This window comes from Balaenoptera musculus, chromosome 10 (genome assembly GCF_009873245.2).
Source record: "Balaenoptera musculus isolate JJ_BM4_2016_0621 chromosome 10, mBalMus1.pri.v3, whole genome shotgun sequence".
Taxonomy (NCBI): Eukaryota; Metazoa; Chordata; class Mammalia; order Artiodactyla; family Balaenopteridae; genus Balaenoptera; species Balaenoptera musculus.
In genome coordinates this window covers 90,819,313-90,832,303 of record NC_045794.1, presented here as the reverse complement: position 1 = coordinate 90,832,303, position 12,991 = coordinate 90,819,313, and the positions used below count along the sequence as shown (strand labels likewise).

The following is a 12,991-nucleotide window of genomic DNA, read 5'->3' as shown; positions in this document are numbered from 1 at the left end:
TAGAGTGTTTCACCATTGGATGTTACAGTAGAATAAATAGGTAAATGGTACACTGTGTGTGATGGGTGGGTGGGTGGATGGCTGAATGGATGGATGGGTAAATGAAAGTGAAGGAAAGAAGAGATCCACCAGCATGACTCGTAAACAGAAACAACTTTTGTTCTACTTGAAGAGGCAGAAGATAGCATACATAGCAAAGAGGAGTATTTTCTGTGTATCCGTTGGGAACCATTTTGGTACTAGTAGCAGAAAAACCAAGTAACAGTGGCTTAAATACGAGTGTATCTGTCTTGCTGTATAAAGTCTTGGAGGGAGGAGGTTGTTGCCATCAGTCCTGTGGCTCAATAACCTGGTGCTCTGGGTGGGCATATCTGCTGGCCTTTTGGTCTCCTCATGTTTTTACAAGATGGTTGTAGGAACTTCAAGCCTCAGCAAGTGCTGAAAGCCATGCCCTCCCCCAAGAGCCACTTTTTAAACATTTACCACACACCCCTACCTATATGTCTTGCATTTGTAGCAAGTAACACGTAGTAGAGGCTCAATGTATGTTTTTTTGAATGAGTGCACAGGTGTCGTAGGTCTTTGTTAAGTCTGAATTTCAGATAAATGCTTACCAATTTTTAGTATAATTATATCCCAAATATTGCATGCGACATGCTTATACTAAAAAAAAATTTTAGTTCATCTGAAATTCAAATCTTACTGGGTGTACTGTATTTTTCTCCTAAATCTGGCAACCCAAGGGCATAGGAGTGACTTTATGGAAATAGATTTGACGATTTGCCTCTATTTCACAAAGTGAGGGCTACCTGTTTGAATCCTTCTTAAGCATATGGGATGAGGTGGAAATTTGGGCATCGATTGTGCAAAGGGTTGGAACAGTTTATCTAGAGGGAAACATGACATTGGAATTAGTAGTTAGTGATGGAGAATTAACTCAAAGTTCAATAAATTGTGGATGGTTTGTAACTCCTTAGAGATATTTCTTAGTGTTGGTTTCAGAGCAGTGAAAAGAAAGCCCACTGCCAGCTGGGACCCACAGCCTGTCAGTACGGGGTCATTTGCTCAGTGACATCTATCTATGATCACAGGAGAGATTTGAGCTGTGTCTGAAAGTAGGGCAACTTTAGCCTGGTGTGTCTGATGCCACTGGAGTTGCAGATGGGGGTCTGATTTTCTGTCCCTGCCACCTGTCACTGGACGGGGGAGTTTGGGAGAGAGAATTGCGGAACCTAGAACTTGTTTGAAATGCGAATTCTTGGACTCCACTCCAGACCTACTGCCTTGGAGGTGTAGGGCCCTGCGTTCTCACATTTTAGCCAGCCCTCAAGGTGACTCTGATGTCCACTTAAGTTTGGGAGCTACTGTTGTAGTTGGTGGAGAAGCCATGGAAGAATGTTTGCCTTGCAGTCAGCAAAAGGGCCACTGCAGTTTCGGGGATGGGAGCACAGCTGGCCTGGAGGGACCACTTGTGGACGAGGTAATCGCCCAGGTGTTACCCCGATATCAGGGTACCAACCTGCCCTTAGGAATATTAACTCAAAGAAGCAGGATGGCAAGGGATCTGTGGTGCCTCTGAGGAAAGTGGGGAGGGCTCCGGGGATGGTGGAATGGCTCACGTTGATGTGAAGATGTGGGGAAAGACCGGTGGTAAGTAGGTACCATGGGTTCTAGTCCTGACCTGGCCAGGAACTTGCTGCCCAGTTGCTTGCTTTTCTCCAGACCTCAGTTTCTGATTGTGTAAAATGAGGATTTCAGAGGAACAGCCTAACTGATTCTTTTTAGCCCAAGCTTCTCATGCAAAAGACCAAGAGAGAAGAAGTCAAGGATTCCCACTAGCTGAGAGTGTCTTTGGGTCCCCCTCCTTGCATCCAGGCCCGTTCCTCTCCATGTTGCCCTCATTTGGTCTCCCCCACTTGCACAAAAGTTCTCCTGGCAGCGTGCCTCCTGAGGACATGAGTTGGGGACTGCCTGTGACTTGAATTCCAGAGGACGACCTGGAGTGAGCCGGGGGGCCTTGGAGGACTTCAGAGCTGAGTTGACATTCCTAAACTGTGGGGCGGACAAGGGGATGCTGGATGAGCAGATTAACCTGCTGAGCCTCACTTTTTCCATCTGAGTAAAGGGCTGAGGAACCCAGACTCAGCAGGGCGTGGTGCTGAAATGAGATGAGGCATTGAGTGACTAATTCTCTCCCGCCCCTCCTGCCACCTCCTGATAGGATCATCCCAAAGACCCCTCACTCATGCCACCTTGCATCTTCAGAGGCCACTGCTCAGGACACAATGAGATCGCCATCCTGCAACCTTCCATAATCTGAGGTGGCTTACGTTGGAATTCAGGGCTCCCAGGAGGCCAGAGTGAGGTTTGAGTGCGTCAGATTGCTGTGTGCTGTTGGCTGGTCTTGGAGGGGCCGGTGATGGGCCTATGTGAGGACAAGTTGGGTGGCAATATGGGATGATGTCATGGTCCATTTTACCTGGACACTGCAGATTTTTTCAAGTTTCTTTTGTTTTTCTTGTCTTTGGTTTGTTACTCAGGTACATTTGTATTACACTTATCAATTGAGCATTTATAGGATCAAAACAGTTATTACTTGTCTGTATCTCCAGTGTGGTGTCTTTGGTCTCAATTTTGACTTTGCCCATTTGAGCCTATGAAGTAGGTATAATTCTTTCCCCAGGTTTACAGATGAGGCCACAGGCTTAGTGAGGGAAGAGATGGATATTCCCAAGTGTGCACAGGCAAAGAAACCAAGATTTGAACTAGTTTGTCTGATTCCAGAGCAGACACTTCCATTTTTCCAGGCAAAGATCAACTTTTTCATTTCTTTGGAGCTATGTGATCATGTGACAGAGTAGGGAGACAGACCATTTCTGTCCTGCCGGTCACTATAGTTCCCACTATCCTTGCAGCTGTCTTAGCCAACTTAGTAGAAAAGCAGGAGGCAGTCCTCAGTTGCCTGGACCAGTTTGCAAGATGGTCCAGTTCATCATTATTGACTGGTGGGGGCTGATTTTTAATGCTATCAAAGAATAAACAGATACAGGGATTTACCATTTATAACTTAAGAAATTTATACCTGGGAGGGGAGGAAGCCCAAAACAAAACCACCAACTAGGTAATTAAGGAACTGTCAGATTAAATAGAGCGTCAGCCTGGTTCGCCGTGTCCAGCCGTGTGCGTGCTGGCTGGTGTGTTTAAAAATAAACCATCAACAACTACAGTAATGAGTGAACCCCAGACTGTAACTGATGTGCTTCCAAAAGCCAGAGGTGGTGCGGTACATTTATATACTAGTGACATAGCCAAGGTGGGAGGTTCTTAGTGAAAGGCTGTCTGGGGATACATTTTAATGTGATTCCAGAAGAAGTGGAGATAGCCCTCTCGTTTTTGTTTATCCAATTCAGGGGAGGCAGGGGGAGCTGGAAATTTTTTAAAAACTTACTCCATCCATTTCTTTAATGATCATCTGAACAGCTAAACCTTCTGGGACTATTATGTATAATTGTTCTCTAAGCTGTATCCATTTTCCCTGCTCTGCAGATATATCTGTTTCCCCTCCTCCTCTTTAAATAAAACTGATTAATTGTAAGAAATTGATATGAAATGAAGCTCCGAGCTTCTTAGCAATTCTCAGCCCCCAAGTGATGCGATGTTGCTCTCAAGATGGAGAGGTTCATAAAGGGGAGATCTGGAGGACGAACACAAAACAAATGAGCCGTGGGGACAGGCAGCTTAGGTGGCTGTAAATGAGTGGTTGTCACTGTCACCCTCACCAAATACTTATAACACACCTCTGTGAGTACAGCTTTCACGTGAGGCAAATTCCTGAAGGCACTAGAGTCTGTGCTGTAGGAACATAATTTAAACTTGACTCTGGTTGAGGCTGCTGAGGGATGTTGGGGGCCAAGGTTACTGGCTCTTCTTCCCCCTGTTTATGCCTCTACTTCCTTTTTTGTTGTTGTTTTTTGTTTTGTTTTTAAAGACTAGTATGTTACTAGCTTTTGTCGCTGGCCCCAGTAGGATGCATGATACCCATATGTGTGTACACACACACACACATTCTCCCTCTCTCCATCCTTCTCTTCCTCCGTCCCTCTTTCCATTCCTCCGTCCCTCTTTCCATCCCTCCATCCCTCTCTCCACCCCTCCGTCCCTCTCTCCACCCCTCCATCCCTCTCTCTGCCCCTCCATTCTTCCACTCCCCTCTCCATCTCTCCATCCCTCCATCCCTCTCTTTCTCAACTGCTGTGACTCTACCCAGTCTTGGTTTCCTCCAATTCTCCACCTGTTCCTTTCTATGCCTTGGCCATCTTTGGAGCCAAGTTGAGATTTCCTGATATTTGTCCATCCATGATGGAGTAGAGTATGTGGCTCACCTAGTTGCCCAGTGGACTGTCATTCCGCAGTGCCTCATAACCGGTGGGTCCCGGGCCTCAGTGAACACTCCCCTTGAAGGCCCCAGGTCCCGTGAACCATCTGATCCTGCCTGCCTCAAGGCTGCTTGGATGCTCAGGGAAGGACCATTTCTCCCACTGAGGCTGTCATCCTTACTGGTCCCAGGCTGTTCATGTCCAGCGTTAGGCCTGGCATCCAGCTTCCTAGCTTCCCTATGAAGGTGGCATCCTCCATCTTGTTCTTCACCCCACAAGCTGTTGAATGGGGTACAGGAGTGATTAAGGCTCTCTAGAGGCGAACTGCCTGGGGTTGAATCTTGGCATTAGCTTCTACTGGTTGGATGATTGGGACAAGTTACTCTACTACCCTGGACCTCAGTTTCCTCGTCTATAAAATGGCACACCACTAAATATGCAGCAAGCATGAGCTCTTATCTTTATTTTGTGAAATCTGGAAGAAGCAACTTTTATTTAAACCCCACATTTCTGCTCGCTTTCCCCTAGTCTGTGCTCTTTTCTCACTGTCTGCTCTCAGGAGTGTTTCTGCTCATATCATTTGGCTGATGGTGGCACGTATTTCTTTCTGAACAGCACCATATGAATTAGTCTACTGTGGGCAGCTTACCTCCCTTCTCTACAGTAAGATGATCAACGCCATTCCTGGTTTCCAGAGCATTCTTCAGACTTTTATTCCATTTGGTGTTTTAGGACACATTTAAATGCAAGTATGAAGAATTTGGATTGAGGCTGGTAGTAGCAGAGTATTGTAATACAGAGGTTAGAACCCTTGAAAGAGATCAATCCAGTCTGCTCTTGGAGTCTCTGTTTCTTCCTCTCTTGCTGCAGCTACAATTTGTCTGTCCTTCCATCCTTCTGTCCTTCCATCCCTCCGTCCCTCAGCTCCGGCAGTTGACAAACTTGGTAGCCCCAAGGCCACACTTTGCCCTTGCACCTTAGCACAGACTCATTTCTCTCTTCTGTCTTGTTTCCACTTGTTCACCTTGCAAAACTGCCACCCCTCTGAGGAATTAAGTTGGAGTCAGGTGTTTCTCATCCTGTTACCTCTCGTACAATACCTGGCACGCTCATGCCTTCTCTGTGCCTAGCAGGGTGCCTCATACACAGTACGGGCTTAATCAATGATGAATGAATGACGTCCTAAAACAAGGGTTTGGAACAGTTTGTTATCAGCGCTCTTTTCCAGTTCTGTGATTTGTTGCTTTGGAAATGTCTAAAAACTATAACTGGTCTTTTGAGAAAAAAAAATCACACAATATTTATATTCCACTCTAGTACCCCACTGTTGGGGCAATGACCTGTTGAAGTGTGTCCCTGGTTTTCAAGAACTTTGCTCTCTTCCCTGAACCTCTATACTAGGTTAGTTTTCACCCCCATACCACCCTTCCTTTTTCATTGTAATTTACTGTGTATGTTTTTATTTGGTGTTTGGATCCTGGTCTCCCTTTTCTGCGGCCTATGCCTAAGCCTGTCTTTTCCACCAAACAACAGCAATGCCTCACACATAACAGACACTCAATAGATAAATAAATGTCCCCTCCCAATTCCAAAAAAAAAAAAAGAACGTTGCTCTCTCTTTCTGTAGTGTATGAGACCTCCTCAGTGCCCTTGAATCATCATGCCCGCCGTTGGGGCCACCTTCCTTGATTCATTCTACTCCAATCAAAGCAGTGCAGTTGGAATGCTATTAATTCCTCAGAAACCACTTGCATCGTTCTGTTCCTCTGCTCAGGATAATTGAATGGGTTTCTGGTGCCCGTTGTGTCTGGTCTAAACGCCTCAGTTGAAAGGACCATTCATGGTCCCCCAGGAACCCCCTGCACCCTGCAGTTGTCAGCTCCATCTTCCTTCTCCAGACAGCCCCACCTCCTTTTTGTCCCTTTTCCCATGACACGTAGTATGGTTTCTGCGCCTTTAATTTAAACCATTGTTCTTCCTAACTTGCTCAGTACCCTGGTCAAACCATGACCATGGTCATCCGTTAGACCCAGATCTATCTATTTCCTAGGGTCAAGGCCAGGATTTCCAGTTTTGGTTTCCCATGTAATTCTTTGATTCACTGACTCCTTAAAAACTAAATGCGTTTTAATATAATTTGCATTATATTATTCTGCATTCTCGAATATTTTTTACCTCCTTGAATTACTTGTAAATGCCTTGCTTTCATGAGCTATCGTCTTCCGCTTCTTTGGAAACTGCCCATGGTAACTATTTGCTTATAGAGTTACTCAGACAGACATTTGTTGAACGACGATTGCATTTTCCAGATAGGAGCACAGACCCCAGGGACAGTGGAGTTAGATAATGACTGTGAAATTTTCCTTCTCTTTTCCACCTAGTAAGAGTCTGGCAAGAGAAGAAAGAACATCAAGTTAGTGTTGTGATTAATTCTAAGGGGAAAGTTTAATTGGTCCCAGGGCTCTCTATCATGCTGTACCTGGGCAAGGGACATTATCCTCAAGGGCATTTCCGTTTCCGTTGGTGATACTGCCCTGACCTGCTGGCTAGGTCGAGAAAGATACACTGTATGAAGGAAAGGTACTGATTTGGGTCTGATACAATCCTCAGCCATCAAGCAGCAATCCCAGGGTCACCTCCTGCAGCAGAATCATGGAATTTAAAACTGGGAGGGGTCTTTTGAGGTTGCCTTGACTACTCCATCCATTCATACATACATTCATGTATCCAACAAATATTTATCAGATGACTTCTCCATGCAAAGTTTTCCACTAGGCACCATTAAGAGGCTGTTAGGAAGTGTGAAATCCAATTTGGAGAACAGGCATCAATCAAATGGGGAGTCTCTGAGGGTTGTCCTGACTCTACCATTGAATGGCCTGCAATGATGGTTTTTTAAAATTGGTGCATTGCAATGGAGAATGTGTAGAGCTACCCAATCATGGTGTCTGGACAACCCTGAATAGAGGAGAATGAGTTATGATGATAGACAGTTACTGGCTCAACAAAGAGCAGTTTTAATCTGAGTAGTCTTGGCATGTTCAATGCAATTAACTACTGGGGGTAAAATTATCTAGACCCTGGGTGCAGGTCCCAGTGTCATGCTTTTTAGATCTGTGACTCTCTGGTAAGCTATTTCACCAACCTGAGCCCTGGTCAGAGGCAGCTCTTTCAGAGCAAAAGGATCATGTTTTTCGGGTCTAGGAAATAAGGGTTTGAATCCTAGGTCTGCCACAAATGAGTGGTATGGCTTTTGAGAAGTCATTTACTTCCTGTGTCTCGTGTCCCTCCATGGTATAAAGATGGTCATGATTTTGATGGGTTGACTTGTCCACCCTCAACATTCTTATGTTGAAATCCTAACCCTCAATATCTCAGAATGTGACTATGTTTGGAGATGGGACCTCGAAAGAGGTAATTAAGGTAAAATAAGGTCACGTCCACTATGACTGCTGTCCAGTATGGACAGTATGACTGTCCTAATCCAGTATGACCGTTGTCTTTATAAGAAGAGGAGATTGGGACACAGACAGAGGAAGAAAGGAATATGTGAAGATACAGGGAGAAGATGGCTGTCTGCAAGCCAAGGAGAGAGGCCTCAGGAGACACCAACCCTGCCAACACCTTGTTCTGGGACTTCCAGCCTCCAGAACTCTGAGAAAGTAAATTTCCCTCGCTTAAGACACTCTGTGGTCCTTGGTTATGGCAGCCCTAGAAACCTACTACAATGACAGTCACCTGAAGAGGTACGGTGACTCAGAGACATGTTGTCATAGGATGTCTAGGTTAAGGTGTGTGGCACAGGGCAGGCATCCTGGCAAAGCCAAGTGAAACAGGTTCAGGCTGGCATCTCCATCCAGGTCTCTGTGGACACATTCACTACCACTGCTACCTTCTATGGCACCCTTTCTGGTGGATAGACTCAGGGTCTGGTGTCCCGTCATGTTAACTAGATTCCTTTATAAATGCCAGCTCCTCTGAGTGTCAGCAGCTTCTCTTCAGTCTGTGGAGGCTGGTCCCATGGCAGTGCCAGGCTCCATTGAAAGCACTTTTTCTCCTCCAGGGCATGTGGCGGTTGAGTCCTGAGCTATCCATCCTGGGAAATGGTCAAAGACCTTTTTCCTAAGGGTCCTACAAGGTGATATTTGGGGCCGCATCGTTCTCAGCCCTTCAGACTTCGTCAGCCTGCTCGAGTGTCTCTACCTCTGAAAAACCTTGGCTTGGTCCAGCTGGCACATGTGCACAAATGTCCATTTGATGGGTCTCTGCTTGGAGATTCTGCAGACATTTTCAGAGCCAAGGACACGTTGGTTCTCTCGTTTTTATCTCTGGCTTTCTCAGATGTGCTCGCTGTTGATTTTCATGGGGGTACTTGCCCAAGGCCTGCACAGTACTACTAAAATCACAACAGTGACACCAGCCACTTGGGTGTGTGGGTAGCCAGTGGGAGTCAGCTCCATCTGGAAACTAAAAAGAGAAACGCAATCCTCTTCTTTTCCTTCCCCCGGACTTTTCTGTATCTTTGCAGGTAGACAGGGCCAAGTAGGGAATTTACAAATTGACACCTTTTTTTCCCCAAGCAGCTTGATGTTTTAAAAAAAGTTCCTTTGATTCCAAAGAACTGGGAGCAGGGAGTAAGTTTGGCCGGGAAGCCAGAGCAGTTGGAAAGAGGTGGTGGTGGAGGGTTGCTGGTGCATATGTGCCTGGAGTCCTGTGTGCTTGGAAAATCTCGGTTGTACACTGCAAATGTAGCTGTAAACCCCAGCAAGAGGAACCTGATAACCATTTCCAGCTGTTAACACCTGGAGTCTTCCAAAGTTACGAGGAAAAGAGCATCTCTGGCAAGCCAAACTTGACTTTATGAATTTTGTTATTTTAGGTCAAATGCTGTTCCTAGTCATCTGGGCATTCCGTGTGTTTTACTGATGGACTCGCAGTAAAACCATCAGGCTGCTGGTGCCAGAGGGCATGGGAGGTGAGGTGTCCCTTTAGCAATTGGCAGGAGGACGACATCCCGCTCATATCAGGGTAGTAAGGAAGGGGAGTGGCTTTTCCCCTTCTTCCCATTTCTTTATTAGTCATAACATGATTCAGCTGGAATTGGTCTCTGTGTGCCAACTCTGGATCTCCTGGAGATGATTGAATTCTTACTTGATGATGGAGGTAATGATTTCTTTTTCAGTCTGCTTTCAACCTGCAGTGTTACCAGGATGTGAACTGCTGTAGGATCATGAAGACTCTGTGATGGGAGCTGCCTTAGGGCAGACAAAGGCCAATGCATGGGTTTATACCTGTGCATTCTGAGGACAAGAACTTCGAATGGTAGGTTAGTTGTGCCAATGATCTAGGACCCAGGTATCTTGTGTTGATTTGCTGAATCCTTTCTTTAGAGCTATTCAGTCATTCTTTGCTAAGACTCTCCCCCACTCCCTCCACAGGGGAGTCCAAAATTACATCACGTGGTTTAATAATTTTATTAGTGTTCATGAGGCCAAGACTTACTTGCTCCAGGTCACACAGTGGGTTGCTGGCAGAGCTGGGACTTGAACCTGTGACTTCTTTCCCAGCCTGGTGCTGTCCCCCTTATACAGAGCGACTTCTGCCACTTTCTAGGAGTCCTCATCTTTCTACTCCTGCCCCTGCCCTGCAGAGGGTGCCCCGAGAGGGGGCCTTCCTGGGCTCTCCTGGGCTCTGATGAGAGGGTCCGTCTCAGCCACCGGAGGCCTGTGTCGGGATGTGGGCCAATCCTTGTGACTCTCCTTTGCTATAATGGGAAGCAGCCCTCAGAAGAGAAAGACTTGCATTTGTAGGCAGCCAGTCGGATGGCGTTGAAATAAACGCAGCACAGATCAAACCACACACAGCCAGCACATCGCGGGGACGAGGAACCAAAATGGAATGCCGATTTTTCTCACCATCTTCTTTAGAAACCTTCTTCCTCGCCACCCACCAGATGATGCTGGCTGTTGGGGCAGTCTAGCATTGAGATGAAACGCTTAGGTTTGGGAGACAGCCCTGTTCTCAGATCCATTTATTGATGGATGTATTTCCCATTTATGGTCTGTGGGACCCTTAAGGGAAGTCACTTTTCTGAGCTTCAATCCTTTCATCTATAAACTGGGCCTATTAATGTCTCGCTTATAGATTTTAGGAGAGTTAAAATAATAGATGAACATAAAGTGCTTTCTTTGCACAATGCCTGGAACATATTAGCATTCAGGAGCGGGTCGGTGCTATTCTCATCAGCGGCAGCGTGATCGTTTTGACTGCCTCATTGACTTGGATGGATGTGGGAGTGTACGTAATAAAGTACCCAGTCTAGAACCTGGCCTGTGGTTATCGTTAATAAATGAAAGCTGTTGTAGTCGTGTGGGAAAGCTCCAAGATCTGAGTAATTCAGCAGATACCACAGAACTGGAGGAATCTGGGACTTAGATTCTTCTCCCAGCCCTGTCTCCAAAGAACTGTATTGCCCTGGGCCAGTTGTTTTGTTTTATGACCTCACATTCTGCATCAGTTGCATGGGGGTGACTGAGCTTTGTGGGATACTGAAAAGACAGGACAGAAGCGAGGTGCCTAGCTCGGTGCTGGAATAAAGCCAGGGCTCCATCAACGGCCGTCGAATCTGAATTGCTGGTCCCATCAGCATCGCTCTTTCTGGAGAGTAAACTGTTGGTTCATCCCAAGAACTATAAATTGTGCTTACCCTTTAACTCAGTGATTCTATTCTTAGGAAGGTACTGTTCTCACATACAGATTCTAAAAGAAAAGGTGGAGCTGGGTGGAGTGGAGCCTGTCAGAGGGCTTCATAGCAGCGCTGTTTACAGCAGCTCAGGTTGAAGACTCCGCACGTACCCAGCGTCGTCAGGCATCTTGGGTGTTTTAATACCGTAGAGCCCTCTGGGGCTGTGGGGAATGTCAGATGCCTGGGAAGCGTACGTGGCTTTCAATTTGTGGGGTGTCCCATTGGGGAGGGAGTTGAGCGGTGGTGTGAAGGCAGTGACCCGCTATTTTAACTGAGGTCCAGGGAGGGCTAGCGATTTTTGAAATCATTCCATTGAGCACCGTTCCCTGTGGGTCCCCTGCTTTGGTCACAGCCAAGGCACTGCCTTGGAACCTCTGCAGGGCCTGTCCCGTGGCCTCAGGGGTCAGGAGGCAGTGCCAGAGCAAATCCAGCTTGTTCAGACCCGGGGCTGCTTAGATGCCACCTAGGTGATTCCTTTGGCAGCAAGTGACATTCGGTAAAGGGCACGGCTGACAGAGGCCTTGAAGAGGCGGGTGTTACAGGGAGAATGTGATGCACAGAGAGGGCAGGAGGGCACGGAGCCCGGAAGTGGCTGCAATTGTACGTGTAAAGGCCGTTCTGTGTGCAGACCCTGGGCAGAGGCTTGTGGGTGCAGGACGGAGGGATGGTCTCCTCTGCCTGGGTTCTCTGATGGGCCTTGTGCTTGGGGAATGGAGCTTGGTCGCACGAGACTCGGGGATCCCCCAATGGCACCGAGAGTGTGCCCAGAAGGGTGACGATCGTACATCCTCAGAGAATCCAGCGAGGCCGTGTTCACAAAGCTTTTGGCCCCGAGTGAGCATCAGCGTGTCAGTTGCCTTCCCCCTTCCTAGAGGTGGGGGTCGGGGGGGGGGGGTTATTTCAGCACGTGGCCTTTTTAGACATACTACAGTAATCATCTGGTCAGAATTTCAGGGAAAGCTCCCAAATTCCGGTGCCGTCCGGCTGTCCACTGATGCGTACGCATCCCTGATTGCAGCTCTACAAATATAGGTACGCGTCTTCGGAGACGTTTGAATGGAATTGGGGGCGGGGGGCCGGAAATCGTTAACGTCTACCAGCCGGTTATTCCTTCTTTTCATAAAGTCATTACAGCCTATGATAAAAGAAATGAGAGTCAATAAAATGGGGAATTAGGCATGTGGTAATTCCTAAGATTTAAGACCTTAAAGTTTGACGATTCAGTGCTTTAGCGATCTTATTCTATCATCCCTCCGCTTAATATATCCTTTAGCCAGCAGCTCCACATTGAGGATAATTCAGCCTGGTACACAAATCCTTTTGTGATTTGGCCTGTGGCTTGCCTCCTCAGCTGGTTTCATCTTTCTGACATTTTTCTTTAACATTCCTGAAGGTGTACCTCAAACAGTGTATGTGTATAAATTTCCTGTGGCTGCTATAACAAATTACCACAAACTTAGCCCCTTAAATTTATTCTTGTATACTTCTAGAGGTTAGAAGTCCAGCATCAGTCTCTCTGGGCTAATGTCAAGGTGGTGGCAGGACTGCATTCCTCGGCTTGTGGCCCCTTCCTCCATCTATGAAGTGCATGTCTCCAATCTCTGCTTCTGTTTTCACAGTGACTTTTTCTCCGATGCCAGCTCTTCCTGCATCTCTCTTGTAAGGATTTTGTGATTGTGTCAGGTCCAGCCAGATAATCCCGGATGATCTCTCCATGTCACGATCTTTAATCGTACCTACAAAGTCTCTTTTGCCTTATAATGTAACATTCGCAAATTCCAAGAATGAGCACTTGGGCATCTTTGGGAACTATTATTCAACCTACCCTAATGTGTCTTTGTATCTTGTGTTCTTCCTGCCTCCGATGCCT

The 12,991-nt window shown here is 46.7% G+C and overlaps 1 protein-coding gene and 1 non-coding gene across 4 annotated transcripts in view; both read left to right on the top strand.

Annotated features, from left to right (window-relative positions):
- Positions 1-12,991, top strand: part of LARGE1 (LARGE xylosyl- and glucuronyltransferase 1) — a 598,897-nt gene that overhangs the window by 200,229 nt on the left and 385,677 nt on the right. The gene's annotated exons all lie outside the window — the stretch shown is intronic.
- Positions 11,479-11,616, top strand: LOC118902935. The gene has a single exon (XR_005021646.1). It is a non-coding gene; the product is annotated as a small nucleolar RNA SNORA76 (small nucleolar RNA).